Genomic DNA, 14,504 nt, shown 5'->3' on the forward strand with positions numbered 1-14,504 from the left:
GTTTCTTTATTTCCTCCCTTCCATTAATTCTGCTTTTTCATTCTGGAACTTTTATTTGGAATAAGTTGAAAATTTATAACTAATTTCTCAGTATATTTACTGTGCATTCTTCTTCCATTGCTTTGCTTGTTTCTCTATATTTTAAACACTTATTTCAACTATACTTGCAGATAACCATTTGCTTTTTTATTCATGTCCATTTTGTAAGTCAGACAATCTACTCTAAAAGTTTAAGCAATTTATCAAGTATGTATTTTACAATTAGTATATAACACATCATATAATTATTTTATATAGAATGATGTAAAAGAACATATACATTTTTAGTGTCAAATTAATGTGTTTAAAACAGTCTGGTCCTGTTTTACTGCTATGTCTGTTTACTGGCTTATCTATTTTCCTCAGACAAGGGGTCCTTATTATTCTTGTTGGCATTCTCTTTCAAATTTATTCCTTTTTTTTTCTCAGGTGCTTATTAATTTCTAGATCTTTGAATATCTGTGAACAAAGAGTTATGCTAGACAGAGATTACAAAGAAAAAATGCAATGATGGTGGGTGCCCATCTTCTGCATAAACTGGAATGGTTTCTGTTTTTGAACTGAAATCCAATATGAAAATACACTTTTCTTTTTTGTCCTACAGATTTTCTTTGGTATTAACAAATCTAGGAATTTCCAACTAGACAATTACATCATCACTGTAAGTATAATATACAAAAATTCCTTTCGAGGAAAAAGAAATCTCATTTAGATATAAAATCCACGTCTGTCAATATTATTTTTAGTTTGGAGTAGCTATAACTCATAAAATATCAGATAAAAATAGGAAATTATACTTCATAGTCGATATTATTTTAGTGTGCTTCATGTTCAAAAAATTTTATCAATATGTTTGGGTATCTAATCCCACTGATATGAACATTATGTGAAAAGACACATTTATCTAGATCTGAGAGTACAGCACCAAGTCTAATCAGTTATTTATTTAACTATTGTTTACTCCATTTCTACTATATACCAAGCATGCCACTGCAATTTGGGTTTACAGTGGTAAACAAAACACAGTGAGTTTCTTTACATGGTAGATGAAGATGATATAAAACAGATATATAACCAGTAAGTTATAGATGTAATATATGATGGAAAATTATAAGATTCTAAAAGGAAATATTAGTAATCAAATATCCTTTAAAGAAGTGATATTTAAACAATAAAATTAGGAGGAGGAGAAGAGAAGGGACTCTGATAATAGAGTGTGGTCATGTGAACATTTCAGAAAGATGAAATAGAAGATAGAAAAGCCTGGTACAGGATCAGACAAGTATATTATAAGATTAATCAAAGGACAATGTCATTTGGAAGGAAGAAAATTTTGCAAGTCAAGTTTAGAGAGCAAAAGAGAGACCACAGCATGCAGGACTTATCCTAAGGAAAATTAGAAGTTATTGGGTTATTTTGGATATTAGAAGTTACTGGATTATTTAAAGTGTCTGGGTAGAGTGATCAAATTTGCAATTTAAAAATCAATTCACTTCCTTGCAGATGGTAAATAAATCAATGGAATAGCATTGAGAGTCCAAAAATAAACCTATACATCTATGATCAATTGATTCTCAACAGGGTACAAGACACTTCATTGGAGAAAGAATAGTTTTTCAATAAAGCATATAGGCAACTTTAATCCATATTTAATCTAGATGTCATGCTACATTGAAAGATTAACTCAAAATGGGTCAAACCTAAATGTGAGAGAAATAACTATTAAAGTCTTAAAAGTAAACATACGCCTGTGACATTGAATTATTGAATAGCTTCTCAAATCTGACACCAAAAATGTAAGTCACCAAAGAAAAATGTTAGGGAAATTAGATTTCATCAACATTATTTTTTTTTAATATTAGAAGACACTATCAAGGAAGGGAAAAGACAACCCACAAAATAAGATATGGTATTTGCAAGTCACATTTCTGATTTAGGTCCAGTATTCAGAATATAAAAAGAACTCTTATAGCTCAACAATAAAAGATAAATGATCCAATTTTAAAAATGAGCAAAGGAAAAAAAATGAGCAAAGGATTTGAAAAGATTTTTCTTCAAAGGAGACAGACAACCAATAAGCAAGCACAGGGAAAGAACAACATTAATCATCAGGAAAACTCAAATCAAACCCACAGTAAGTCACTACTTCATAGCCATAGGATAGCTGTAATCAATAGATGAATAACAGCAAGTGTTGGTGAGGATATAGTGAAATTGGAAGGCTTGTGTAATGTTAGTGGCAACCTAAAATGGTCCAGCCACATTGGAAAGTTTGGCAGTTCTTCCAAAATTTAAACATGGAGTCAATGTATGACCCAGCAATTCCCTCCAAAACTGAAGACCTATATCCACACAAATCTTATACAGAGATATTCATAAGCAGCATTATTCTAATAGTCGAAATATGAAAACAATCCAAATGTTCATCAGGTTGATGAATGGATAAACAAAATATGGGATATCCATACAGACATGATTCCATTTACATGAAATGTCCAGAGTAGACAAATCCATAGAGATAGGAAGTAGTTTAGTGGTTGCCAGGGGCTGGGGGAAAGGGAGAATGGGAGTGACTACTAACGGATGCTACTAATGTTTCTTTTGGGTCTTGAAAATATTTTGGAATGTGTACACAAACTTTACCAAAAACTTCTGAATTGTACGCTTTAAAAGGCTAGATTTTGGGATCCCTGGGTGGCGCAGCGGTTTGGCGCCTGCCTTTGGCCCAGGGCGCGATCCTGGAGACCCGGGATCGAATCCCACATCGGGCTCCTGGTGCATGGAGCCTGCTTCTCCCTCTGCCTGTGTCTCTGCCTCTCTCTCTATCTCTCTGTGACTATCGTAAATAAATAAAAATTAAAAAATAAAAAATAAAATAAAATAAATAAAAGGCTAGATTTTGGGTTTATGTGTATTTGTTTTCTAGGGATGTCATAACAAATTACCACAACTTGAAACAGCAGAGATGATTTTTTTTTCCTAGTTCTGGAGGCTGGAAGCCTAAAATCAAAGTGCTGGCAGGGCCATACTTTCTCTGAAGTCTCAAGGGAAGAATCTTCCTTAGCCTTTTGCAGCTTCCTGTGGGCATGGTTCTTCCTCATAGTCTGTGGCAGCATTGTTCCAACCCCTGTGTGTTTGTGTGTGTGACCACTCTCTCCTTCTCCCTACTATAAAGGTATCAGTTACTGGATTTAGGGTCCACCCTCAGGCTAGAATTATTTTATTCTGAGATACTAGTTCAAATCTGCCATATTTCCAAAGAAGGAAAGTGAGGTTCAAGTGGACATGAATTTAGGTGGATACAATTCAACCACTAGAGTATATAAATTATATCTCAATTTAAAAAATATATATAGTAAGGACTACAACATTTAAATATCAAATGCCTAGTTCAGGTCTTACATTCTTATCAAAACCTTCCTTAATTACCCAAGATGAGGAAACAGTGTCCATTAAATTTCATATTCTCAGTGCCTTAAGGAAACAAAAAAAGCACTCGTATTTAGGCAATAATGATTAGGTGAGTGACTGCACTGGCCAGAAATATGAACAAAGTAGATTTAATTTCAACAGTTATAGACCTAATAGTTTTGACCATGTCTTAAACCAAAAAGCAATGTAACCATGTTTCAAAGATTAATATGTTTTTCTTTCATATGTAATATTTTATGTTTTATGTTACATGGTTATATACATATTCATTCAGTTATATGGTCTTTTCCCTGTGGCCAAATTGGCATATATATATAAAATCATTATTTGAGCACCATTGTGCCAGAAACTGTATCAAGCTTGTGTTGGTTCACTTAATTTCTTACGGCAATCTTATAAAATGTGCACTTTATATTATCTTAATTTTATGGATGAAAAATAGGAGAGACTAGCTAAACAACTATCTTATGGTCACACAACTATTAAATGAGTTTCCGAATTTATTTTCCACGGACATGGATTTCAACTTGATGTATCTTTATTGTTCATCCACAACATGCAAGTTTTTTATCTGATTGAAGAGTAATTAATTTTCCTAAAGGAAAACTGCTTTTTCTGGTACTACATAGTCCCCTTTTAACATGACAAATTTCAGGATCTAATTGTATTGTATTGCCATTTGGTTATGCTTTTTACATTGCAATTCACATTTTAATGTGTTTTCATTTGATTCCCACAGCAACACTGAAACAGAGTTTAATAGGAATTATTATTCCCATTCTGCAAATGAAGAAAAGAAGGTTCATGTAGAGGTTATTCAGCTAGCCCATGGGCTTGCATTTACTATGAAGCTGACTCAATTGGCTTCAAGGCCAGTTGTATAATCCACAATATTATGTCTATCTATGTTTCTAATGTTTCATTAAGGCTGTGAATAATTCATACAAGTAAACTTTATTAATAATGATTTCTCCACTTTGTCAGATAATGAAACACTATAAAGTTCTCTATTTTTATCTCACATGAATTGTTCAACTCTGAGCTGTCCTCACAAATTTCATTGTCCATCATTACAGTGCTGCCCTAGATCTCAGGGGAGAGAAACTTTCCATTCTTTCAAGAACCCAAGGATAAAAGGGACTAGAGGATACAATGCCCAAACAATTATAAATGGAGACCTAAGGTATACTGATTGGACGCACACTAAAAGGGGGTGACAGACTTAATGTGTTAGGAAAACAGAGACAAGAATTGAATTTATTTCATGCCATTCTGCTTCAGCTCTGAATAGAGTCAAAGCTAAGATGTCAGTGTTGGCAGTAAGAAAGAGAAGGCTGGTGAGCTGGCATGTAAAATTAAGGAAAAGGAAGAGATCCTCGTAAGCATGAAATTTACAACTCTAAAGGGTTCAATGGAGCTCCCTCCCTTGGGCAATTAATGAAGGTTCCACACAAACATGCCTTGGCAGATGGGTGGCTCTGAACTCCGCCTTTCCTGAGACTGATCAATAATTGTAGAAACTTCAGCTGATTTGGGAGTAGGGGCCCTTGGGAAGACTAACTGAATAGAAAGTGTGGATTTCTGAGATGTAGTTTCGGAACAGATTCAGCAGTTTAAAATGCACAGTTCAAAAGAGTCTTAGAGAAAATGGCCTTTCACTAATGGGAGACTGTGAAAAGCAAGTACGTAGAACTGAGATTTTGAAATATTTACCTTGAGGATCAGGCTGCAATAGTCCCTCTGACTACAAGGAGTTTGGGTCTGAACTTTAAAGCTTTTTGGGCAGCTTTAAGCTTGCCCTGAGGCAGAGGCAGTCTCCCCAGTACACCATAAAATATCTCTTTGGTTTTACTAATAAAAAATAATGAGTTTCCAAATTTTCCTTTTCAGTCTCTGTTTAATTGCCTAGAAACATGCTGTACCTCGGGGCTCCACCCACCGCGGGTAAGGTCTTATTTTCCTACAATCGTGAAAAAATCTGTTTAATTTTCCATTACGCTCATGGAATTTGTCAATAAATTTTAATTATCTTAACAGACTCTTTAAGTATTGACATTATCTAAAAAATACAATTTTGGTTTAAAAACAATCAAAATAAATTTCGACAAGCTGAATTTGTTAACTTTTCTTAAAAGGGAAACTTATGATTGGGTTTTTGAGTTTGTCCAGAAATCTCACCGTACATTTCCCCAATCCTTGCATGTACACATGGACTGGGAGGATTGATCATCCACTACATTGTTCCCAGCTAGGTGCAGAGAACCTTGGGAGCAATTAGGTTTGTATTAAGTAGGGGGTCCCTGGGTGGCTTAGTGGTTTAGCACCCGCCTTCAGCCCAGGGCGTGATGATCCTGGAGTCCCAGGATCGAGTCCCGCATCAGGCTCCCTGCATGGAGCCTGCTTCTCCTTCTGCCTGTGTCTCTGCTTCTCTCTCTCTCTCTCTCATAAATAAATAAAATCTTAAAAAAAAAAGTTTGTATAAAGTAAATGAATAAATGAAGCAAGATCCCATTTAATCTACCACGATTTTCAAAGATGGGCTTTCAGAAAGGCTTTGAATTCTGCTAATGCATTCAGGACACCAAACACTACACCATCAGGAGAAATCCTGTCTTTGCTTCTCATTAGGCATAATATCACTGAGAAATTTATGGAGTTTAAGGTCCTAATTAGGCGCACAAAAAGAGTAGATCTTTCACAAATTTCAAAATGATTCTGAAAAATCAGATGACATTAGCCACATGTTGCTGCCAGGAGTCTTAAGCTCAGAGAGGGCAAGAGAATTCCCCAGGTTCCTTCAGCCAGAAGGTAGCTGAGCCTGTATGGCTGTCCACTTCCTCGCTCCATGATACTGTAAAGCGTCCATTCTTTCCAGCAGGCTGGGCTCTCTGTTCCCTCACTTACCATTTTATAAGGCTTGGAGAAATATCTTGTTTTTTTTTGTTTCTATATTTTGGATTCCAGGATAAACGTTTTACCATATCAAAGCCAAATTCCCACCGGTGTTACTCCCTGTAGCCTCTTCACAAAACAATGCACTGGACATGCTATCCCTGGCCCTTTCTCTCGCTTTTGTATTCTAGCAGTTGGATGAATCTGTGTTCAGGCTCCTTGTAAACATAAGAAAACCCTGCCCTTTCATTTGGACAGTGCCTCAGAACAAGTGATTTTTGTGACAGGGTTTATGATTTTGGTCTGGTGAATGAATAAAATTGAAGACTTAGAGGATTTGGCTGTTCTTAGGTCTTAAATGTAAAATGTTTCTAAAGCCAGTGTTCCTGCCTCACAAATGATAGTCGAAGTGTGCAGCACTGTGATACCAAAGCTTAATGTGGCCAGACCTTGAACTTTCTGTCTCCATCTGACTTTCTAACATTTAGCGGCTGGAATACAAAACGGTCTGCGGAGGCTCTGCCTCCCGGGTGTCGGCAAGAGCAAATGCTGAAGGACTTTCAACTCAGTGGGCTTCACACAAACTATACCCCAGAGAGAAAATCTAAGCAGTGCTTCCGGCAGGTGCATGATGTGGTTCAGAAGCAGAAAACATTTGATTCATGAGCAGGAGGCACTAAAATAGAGGTTGGGGAAGAAAGAAGGGATCAAGCAGCGATGGAAGCAATAGTGCGTCTGAGTTTGAACGTTTGCACTGGTTCACCCACCATCTCTCCCCCGTGCTTTAAGGTTCTCAACGGATCAGAAGGAGCAGGGGAGGCAGAGGGTGTGGTGTGGAGCAAACCAATCCCAAAACATCCTGGAGAGAGAAGGAGGCGATCCTCCTTCCAAGGAGGGGAGAAGGAGACTTGCCTCCCACAGAGGAAGAGCCTTCCAGGACCTTGTGATTAGCTCAAAGGGCAAAAGGCATTAAGTGGATATTTTCTGATTTCCTCGCAGAACAGTAGAAGAAATTGGTGGTGGTAGTGTAAGTGTTGCTGGTGCCCAGCTCCTCCTCCTCGCCCACTCCTTCTTCTGTATCATCTTTTCCCTTCTTTCTTAAAGCACACACAAACTTTGTTGTTCTCAAACAGGCTTAGCAGAATTTGTAACAAAGTTGGTTGTTTGAGTTTTTTGGGGTTTGTTCTTGTTTAACACACTGTGCAGGTAAAACTTTGTGTGCTGCTCTCTAACAAACCAATTTTGTTAAGTGACTGTTAGGACTGGGCTGTTTGCAGGTTTGGGGTGGATTTTCATGGATTTAGGGACAGCCCGGTGGTTTGCGTTTATTTACCAGAGGACCTTGAACGCCCTTTTCGGGACAAAATCCTTGTATGTGAACACTCTGTGATCAGATGCTTTTCATTATCTGCCCATTTAATCATCGTATAACGAAGGCTATGGCTGGAATCTAGGGATTTGAATGGCAGCCAGCACAGGACCTGTGGCAATGAAAATGGAATTCCAGAAAGTCAACAAACAGTCAGGTGTGCCAAGCACTCTGCTTAGCTCTCAGGGAGTAGTTGGGAATACAGAAATGGATTTAGCCTCGTGTTTACTCTTGTTGGCTACCTTATTTTATTCCATTTGTTTATATGGTGATGTTAGCCCCCAAATATAACTTCTTTAAGGAAAAGTCAGATTGAGCAGAATGAACTATGATGCAGTGTGAGCGTTTGTTTTGATCCTTGTTAACCCAGATCTTCCCAAAGGTGGTGTAAATGGTGTTGAAGTTGCTAGCCATATTGATCCTGTCAGCCCCTATGGAGGCCGGGACAAGCCCTGAGGCAGCCAGAGCCCCTGGGCTTGTCACCTCTGGCTTCAAACAGTCTCATCAAATTACTACAGTGTGCTGTACAAATATTATTATATTCTGAGTATACCGATGTCGTGAAGGCCCATGCTACCTTCTAAACTCTAGACATTTGATGTCAACAGACATGCAAAAGAATAAACAAAATAGTGGAAGCCTTTCCCTTCTAACCCCACAAGACTGTATTCACACTGCTCCAGAGGCGAATTTTGTCAAAAAGTGTCCTGAAACTCTAACTAGATTATTGTTCCATGTTGGAATCAATAGAGGCAGCCCTTTACAACTTAATTTTTTTCCCATAAAAGATTATCTGTTTGAGAATTATTCTTCTTGATAATATGTATGTAGATGACTCAACCATTAGAACGCTGCAAGTTATACAGCTACCTCTGTCTCTCCATTTTATTTCACTACGATGGTCATTTAGACTCAAATTTTTCACCGTAAATGACAGTGCTGCTATGAATATCTGTATGCAAATATGCTGAAAATACTTCAGGGAAATGGTGCCCACGTGGGGGGCATACTCCTCCTAGGGTGTGCTTGGAAATGCGCATGTGTAGCTAGTTCATGGGGATGTCTGGAGGACACTACTGGCAATTGATTCTGGGGGTGCTGGGGATGCTTCACATTCTAAGATAAGTATCTGGCATCATAAACAATTAGCCATCCATCCGAATCACTAATACTTCCCCTCTGGATAAATAGCGTACTGGGTTGTGTGCTTAAAAGTGAAATTGCTGCATGTGGTAGATTTAGTAGATTCATGATCGATGTGCACGTGAAACTTCTCCTTGTTTCCCTGACAGTATTGCAAAACTTGGAAAGTTAGAAGCTCCTTGCGCCTGCAGTTGCAGATTTGCCGTAGCTTTCCCAGTCAGATGTTCACATGGAGACCTGGAAGGGAAACAACAAGGTGAAGGTGGGCTGCTCTGCTGACAAACAGGCACAGAGCGAGGCCATTTAGTTACGTCGTTATTTATCTTGCCAGCAGCCAATGCTGTCCCACTGTCAAGAGCCAACATACAGGGAACATTTTTTTTGTTTTTATTTTCCCTGTGAGCCAGCAGATGTGTTGTGGCCCTGGAGCTGACAATTGTGGTGACAGCTTCCTGACCCTGGGGTAACAGCTATGTCTGGGTACATCCCATCCCGGCTCCCCAGGGTCCCCTTGTGGCAGGGATATAGCAGCATCCCAGGTGTGTCAGAGAGGGCTGCTGGGGAGACATTCCCAAAGGCCCTATGTCGGCCTATCCCTTTAGCCATTCTGAGAATTGCATGCACCCCCATGCTCCTGTTTTGAATTACTTTAAGCTTCAGACATCTAGATTTGTTTTCACCATATTCACCTGAACCATGGCTGAAGCACTAGGCTTTAGGAATTAGATATCTTTACTAGATCTGCTATATTGTCTTTCAAAATAATGGATCAATTTACACCAACACATTTATGAGTTCCTGTTTCCTCACCCTCTCCACAACATTTAGATTGTCACTTGTCGAATTATTATTTCTCCTCCTCTTTCTTGTGCTTATCATTATCACTTGTCCATCTGATGACTATACAGTAGCAAACTGATATCTCTATTTAAGTGCCCTAATTATTTGTAAACTGCACAGTTTTTTCATGTTTACTGTGTGCTTTCCTTTTTTTTAAATAATGCCTGATGATCTCTTAAATCTATCATCTATTGATTTATAATCCCCCCCCCTTTTTAAGTACTTATTTGAGAGAGAGAGCAAGGGAATGGGAGGATCAGAGGGAGATAGAGAATACTAAGGAGACTCCATGCTGAGCACAGAACCCAGCATGGGACTCAATCTCAGGACCCTGAGATCAGGACCGGAGCCGAAACCATGAGTTGCACACTTAACCAACTATGCCACCCAGGTGCCCCATGGTTTGTTTATAATTTTCTGTGTCAATATGTAGAAGTTCCTAGTGTCACTGCCATTCCCAGTCATTGGCTGGAAGCAGCTCAGTGGGGGCTTGATTGCGGGAAAACTCAGCAATAGATTCCAAAGCTCAGCAGCTGAGGCCCTGGTCAGCCCTGTTCTGTGTGGTAAGAGGTCAGTGAGGCACATTCTTACAGCTACCACACTCCTCCCTGTATTGTTCAGATTTGCTTCTTCATATAGGTCTGAGGAGCAGCTTCTCTGCATGTTCCCTTCCCTTCTTTTCCTGGGGGGAAAATGAGAAGAACAGGGTTAATGGGATAACCTAGAGGCCCCATTGCTGCAGATGATCCCAAACTGTAACTCATGCTCCACTCTCTATTCTGAAACTCCTCCACCCTCAGCTGCCCAACTCATCAGGTCTTGGTGGCTTGCCTGGTGGTATGATCCAAACCTTCACTTCTGGAAATCCAAAGCTTTCATAGTCATTTCCTTTTCAGTTCTGGATTACTGCACATAGTCCTATACACTTAATTGTAGGAGGAGAATACCAGGAGGTGTCCAAGCTCCACAGGTATTTCTCCTTACCCCACATGATATAAAAGGAGCCTTATCTTATCCTGATGATCAAGGCCAATTACTCCTACAAATATAGTGATTCCTTTATTTCTAGCTTTTCCCTGGACACAGAGTCCAAAGTGCCCTGGTAGGTGGTATAATTATAGTTCAGTAGGATTCTTAGCTGTGTATCTTAGCAAGAATGTGCACCTTTGGGGACCAGGATCTCTAACCCTAAAGGGCCTAGAGTTATAGGAACAGAAATCATAAGGTCCCTCAATGAATAATTTGGAGCAATGGTAAATGGGGCCGTCCATGCTTCTACCCCTTGGTTTCTGAACACATGTATCTTTCCTACTGGGGACACACCACTAGACAGACATTTGACAAATGCTTTGTGCTGTGAAGAGTCGTGCTTACTCCTTTCAGACAGTTCACTCTGAGCTGGCATTTTAGTTTCACCTTTAGGAGGTCATTCTTATGTTCTGTAAAAGGCCAGAAGCCTCCTGATGGCATAGTATATAATATAACCAATGAGGTTCATAGGCATTGGCCACTCTAGCACCTTCTTCATCCATCACTTAACATCAGTCTCCAATCTGATGGGATGCTCTATGTAGAGAAGTTCATGCCTAGGATCAGGCATTCTGTTAGCCCCCAGATAGTGCTGGCTATAACTGTTGTTATGTGGGCAGGAGAAGAACGCCCATATTCACAATTTATTTATCATCCCTGTGAGGTTGAACAGATGGTCTTTTCAGGATAGGAGGAACTCAATGTAATCAACTTGTCACAGCTTAGCCAGTTCGTGTCCTCGTGTCCTCGAGGTGCTATATTGGATATTCAATTGTTGATCTCTGTTACTGATAAATTGGGAATTCAGAGGTATCAATAGTTCTGCCTTGATAAGTGGGAGTCTGTGCTATTGGGCCCACTTAAAGCCTCTGGGTCTGTCACCATGACCACTCCACTTATGTGCTCATCATACTAGTTGTGGATGGCCGATGACAAAGGACAGCTAAGGATAACTGGCTCAGTCACATTGTCTATTGTTGTTCAGGCAAGTGCCTCTCCTATACTTTGTGTTCTCCTATGGGAGTTAACAAAAGAATTACATTTTGTGCCTACGTCTCTATGACCTCCATATGCCTTTACCCAGAAGATGTCTCCAATATTCCAGTTCTTTTCCTCCAAAGTCCCTGACTGTCACTTTGGGTCATTTCTCCTTCCACAAAAAAAGGTAAGTAGGTTAACCGCTCATAGTTTAGCCCATTTTGGAAATTATCCCTTTTGGCCATCTTTCCTGACCACCCCTGAATATCAATCTGCAGTCATTGCTTATTTTCAGTTTGTACTCATAAACCAACTCAAACTATTCATAAAACTAAGCCCAATTACTTCCTTCCTCCTTCAGCTGGTTGCATAGGAACCCCATATGGTCATTTGTACAAGTTGATAGAGGGGCACTGGTGCAATTGTTCAGATGATAAAAGGTCTAGAGTATGTTCATGGGTGTAACTTGTGCCCTCCGGCCCTGCTCAGATTCATTCCCAAGTGCACATTTCCATTATATTATGAACAGCTGCTTCTAGGCCTACCACTTGGTGGGCCTGACAAAACCCAGCTCATAATGGGAAATTCCAAAGGCATTGTCACTTTGTGTCCCATGTTCAAGTGCTCCATCAGTAAGATAGCAAAAGATATATATTTCTTAAAGGACTAGAAATTCTCTTGTAGATAACATGGCCCCAGAATCCCTGGGACCCACATTGTGATTCTGCAACTGATCTTACCATAAGGTCCATATTGCATCCTTCTCACTGACACTTCTAATACCAAAGTTTTTGCCGCATGGTGGGGCCCAGCTGGCAGCACTATGGTTTGGACCTATAGGCTATAGGGTCCTTTCCTATGCCAAAACCCTAACAGTCTTTCATGTTTCCTGGTAATTATTCTTAGGAAAGAATGTGTTACCTGTAGACCCAAAAGGGTCTAGCAGGCATGTGTTTCCTTCCTTGTGATGGAAGATGCAAGCTGCAGCAATTTGTGTTTTACTTTGAAAGGAATATCATGACACTCTCCTAACAGTAGAATCCCCCACATTCCACTAAAGTGTCCAGCCCCTGAATCTTTGCAGGGTTTATTTCTCCTTTTCTGGGATGCACATATCTTACCAAGTCCTATAGAAGACTAGCCACTTCTTTCTCACCTTGCCAACTCAGCATGATGTTTTGGTGTCGTGGAACATTGCAGCATTCTTTGAGATGTCCAGGTGGCCCAGATCTTTTAGGATTCCTGACAGAGGATGAGAGACTTAACATAGTCCTGAGGCATGATCATGAATAAATATTGTTGTCTGTCCTACATGAATGCAAACTATTTCTGATTTTGTTTTCTAATTTGAATGGAAAAGAACACATTTGCCAACCAGTGGCCACATCCCATGTACCTGAGACCTTATCAATCTGTTGTAGCAACAATAACACACTGAGTGCCGCAGCTGTTGCTGGGCTTAGTGCTTGATTAAGTCTGGCTTGGAATACATTCTCCAGGAGCCGTCCAGTTTCTGAAGGAGCCAGATTTTTGAATTAAATAAAGATAGAAGGACCACCACACTTGACTCTTTTAGGTATTTAAAGATTGAACTCATCTCTACCATCCCCTCCAGAATATAATATAATTTTAAAAACTAATTTATTGATGTGAAATTCACAAAACAAAATTTATTATTTAAAAATGAACAACTAACTGGCATTTAGTACAATATTGTACTGGATGTTACAGCGTTATGCAGTCATTATCTCATCTAGTTCCCAAACATTTCCATCACTCCAAAGTAAAACCCCTTACATATTAAGGAGTTTCTCCCCATATCCCCCCGCCCCCCTCCAGCTTGTGGCAAGCAATAATCTGTATTCTTTCTTCATGGCTTTATCTATAATGAATATATTTTTTAAAGATTTTTTTTATTTATTCATGAGACAGAGAGAGAGAGAGAGAGAGAGAGAGAGGCAGAGACACAGGCAGAGGGAGAAGCAGGCTCCATGCAGGGAGCCTGATGTGGGACTTGTTCCCCGGTCCCCAGGATCACACCCTGGACTGAAGGTGGCACTAAACCACTGAGTCCCACCCCCCGACCCCCCGCCCCGCTGCCCTGTAATGAATATCAATACGAATAAAATCATACAGTATGTGACCTTACATGTTGAAAGTTCATCCATGCTCTCATATGTATCAGTACTTCATTTCTTTTTATGGTTAAAAAACATTCCATTTTGTGTATATAACAATTTCTTTATCCTTTCCTCCACTTTTGACCTTTGGGATCGTTTTCACCTTTTGGCTTCATTATTGTGAATAGTGCTACATCATGAACGTGCATGTTTGTATATTTGTTTGAGCTCCTATTTTCAATTATTTTGGGTATACACCTAGAAGTAGAATTATAGGGGTCATATAGTAATTCTATCTTCAACTTTTTGAAGAACCAACAACCTCTTTTCAGCAATAGTCAAACCATTTTGCATTCTACCAGCAATGAACAATGGTTTCATTTTCTCCATTTCCTCCAATTGCCAATATTTACTTTCCTTTTTTTTTTTTTTTTGATTCCAGCCATTCTAGTAGGAAGAAAATGGTATCTCATTGTGGTTTTGATTTACATTTTCATAATGACTACTGATGTTGAGTATCTTTTCATGTGTTTATTGCCTTTGTGTATCTTCTTTGGAGAAGTGTCAATTCTGGTACTCAGCCCATTTTTTAAAAGTTTTTTGTCTCTCTTATTTAGTTGTAAGAGTGTTTTATGATCCTGGATATTAGATCTTCATCAAAT

The 14,504-nt window shown here is 39.2% G+C and overlaps 1 long non-coding RNA gene across 1 annotated transcript in view; it reads left to right on the forward strand.

Annotated features, from left to right (window-relative positions):
• Positions 1–640: 640 nt before the first annotated feature.
• Positions 641–14,504, forward strand: part of LOC140600022 (uncharacterized) — a 252,732-nt gene continuing 238,868 nt past the window's right edge. The window contains exons 1-2 of the long non-coding RNA XR_012003209.1: positions 641–700; positions 5,362–5,415. This is a non-coding gene — a long non-coding RNA (uncharacterized lncRNA). The remainder of the gene's footprint in view (positions 701–5,361; positions 5,416–14,504) is intronic.

This window comes from Vulpes vulpes, chromosome 8, assembly GCF_048418805.1.
Source record: "Vulpes vulpes isolate BD-2025 chromosome 8, VulVul3, whole genome shotgun sequence".
Classification (NCBI taxonomy): domain Eukaryota; kingdom Metazoa; phylum Chordata; class Mammalia; order Carnivora; family Canidae; genus Vulpes; species Vulpes vulpes.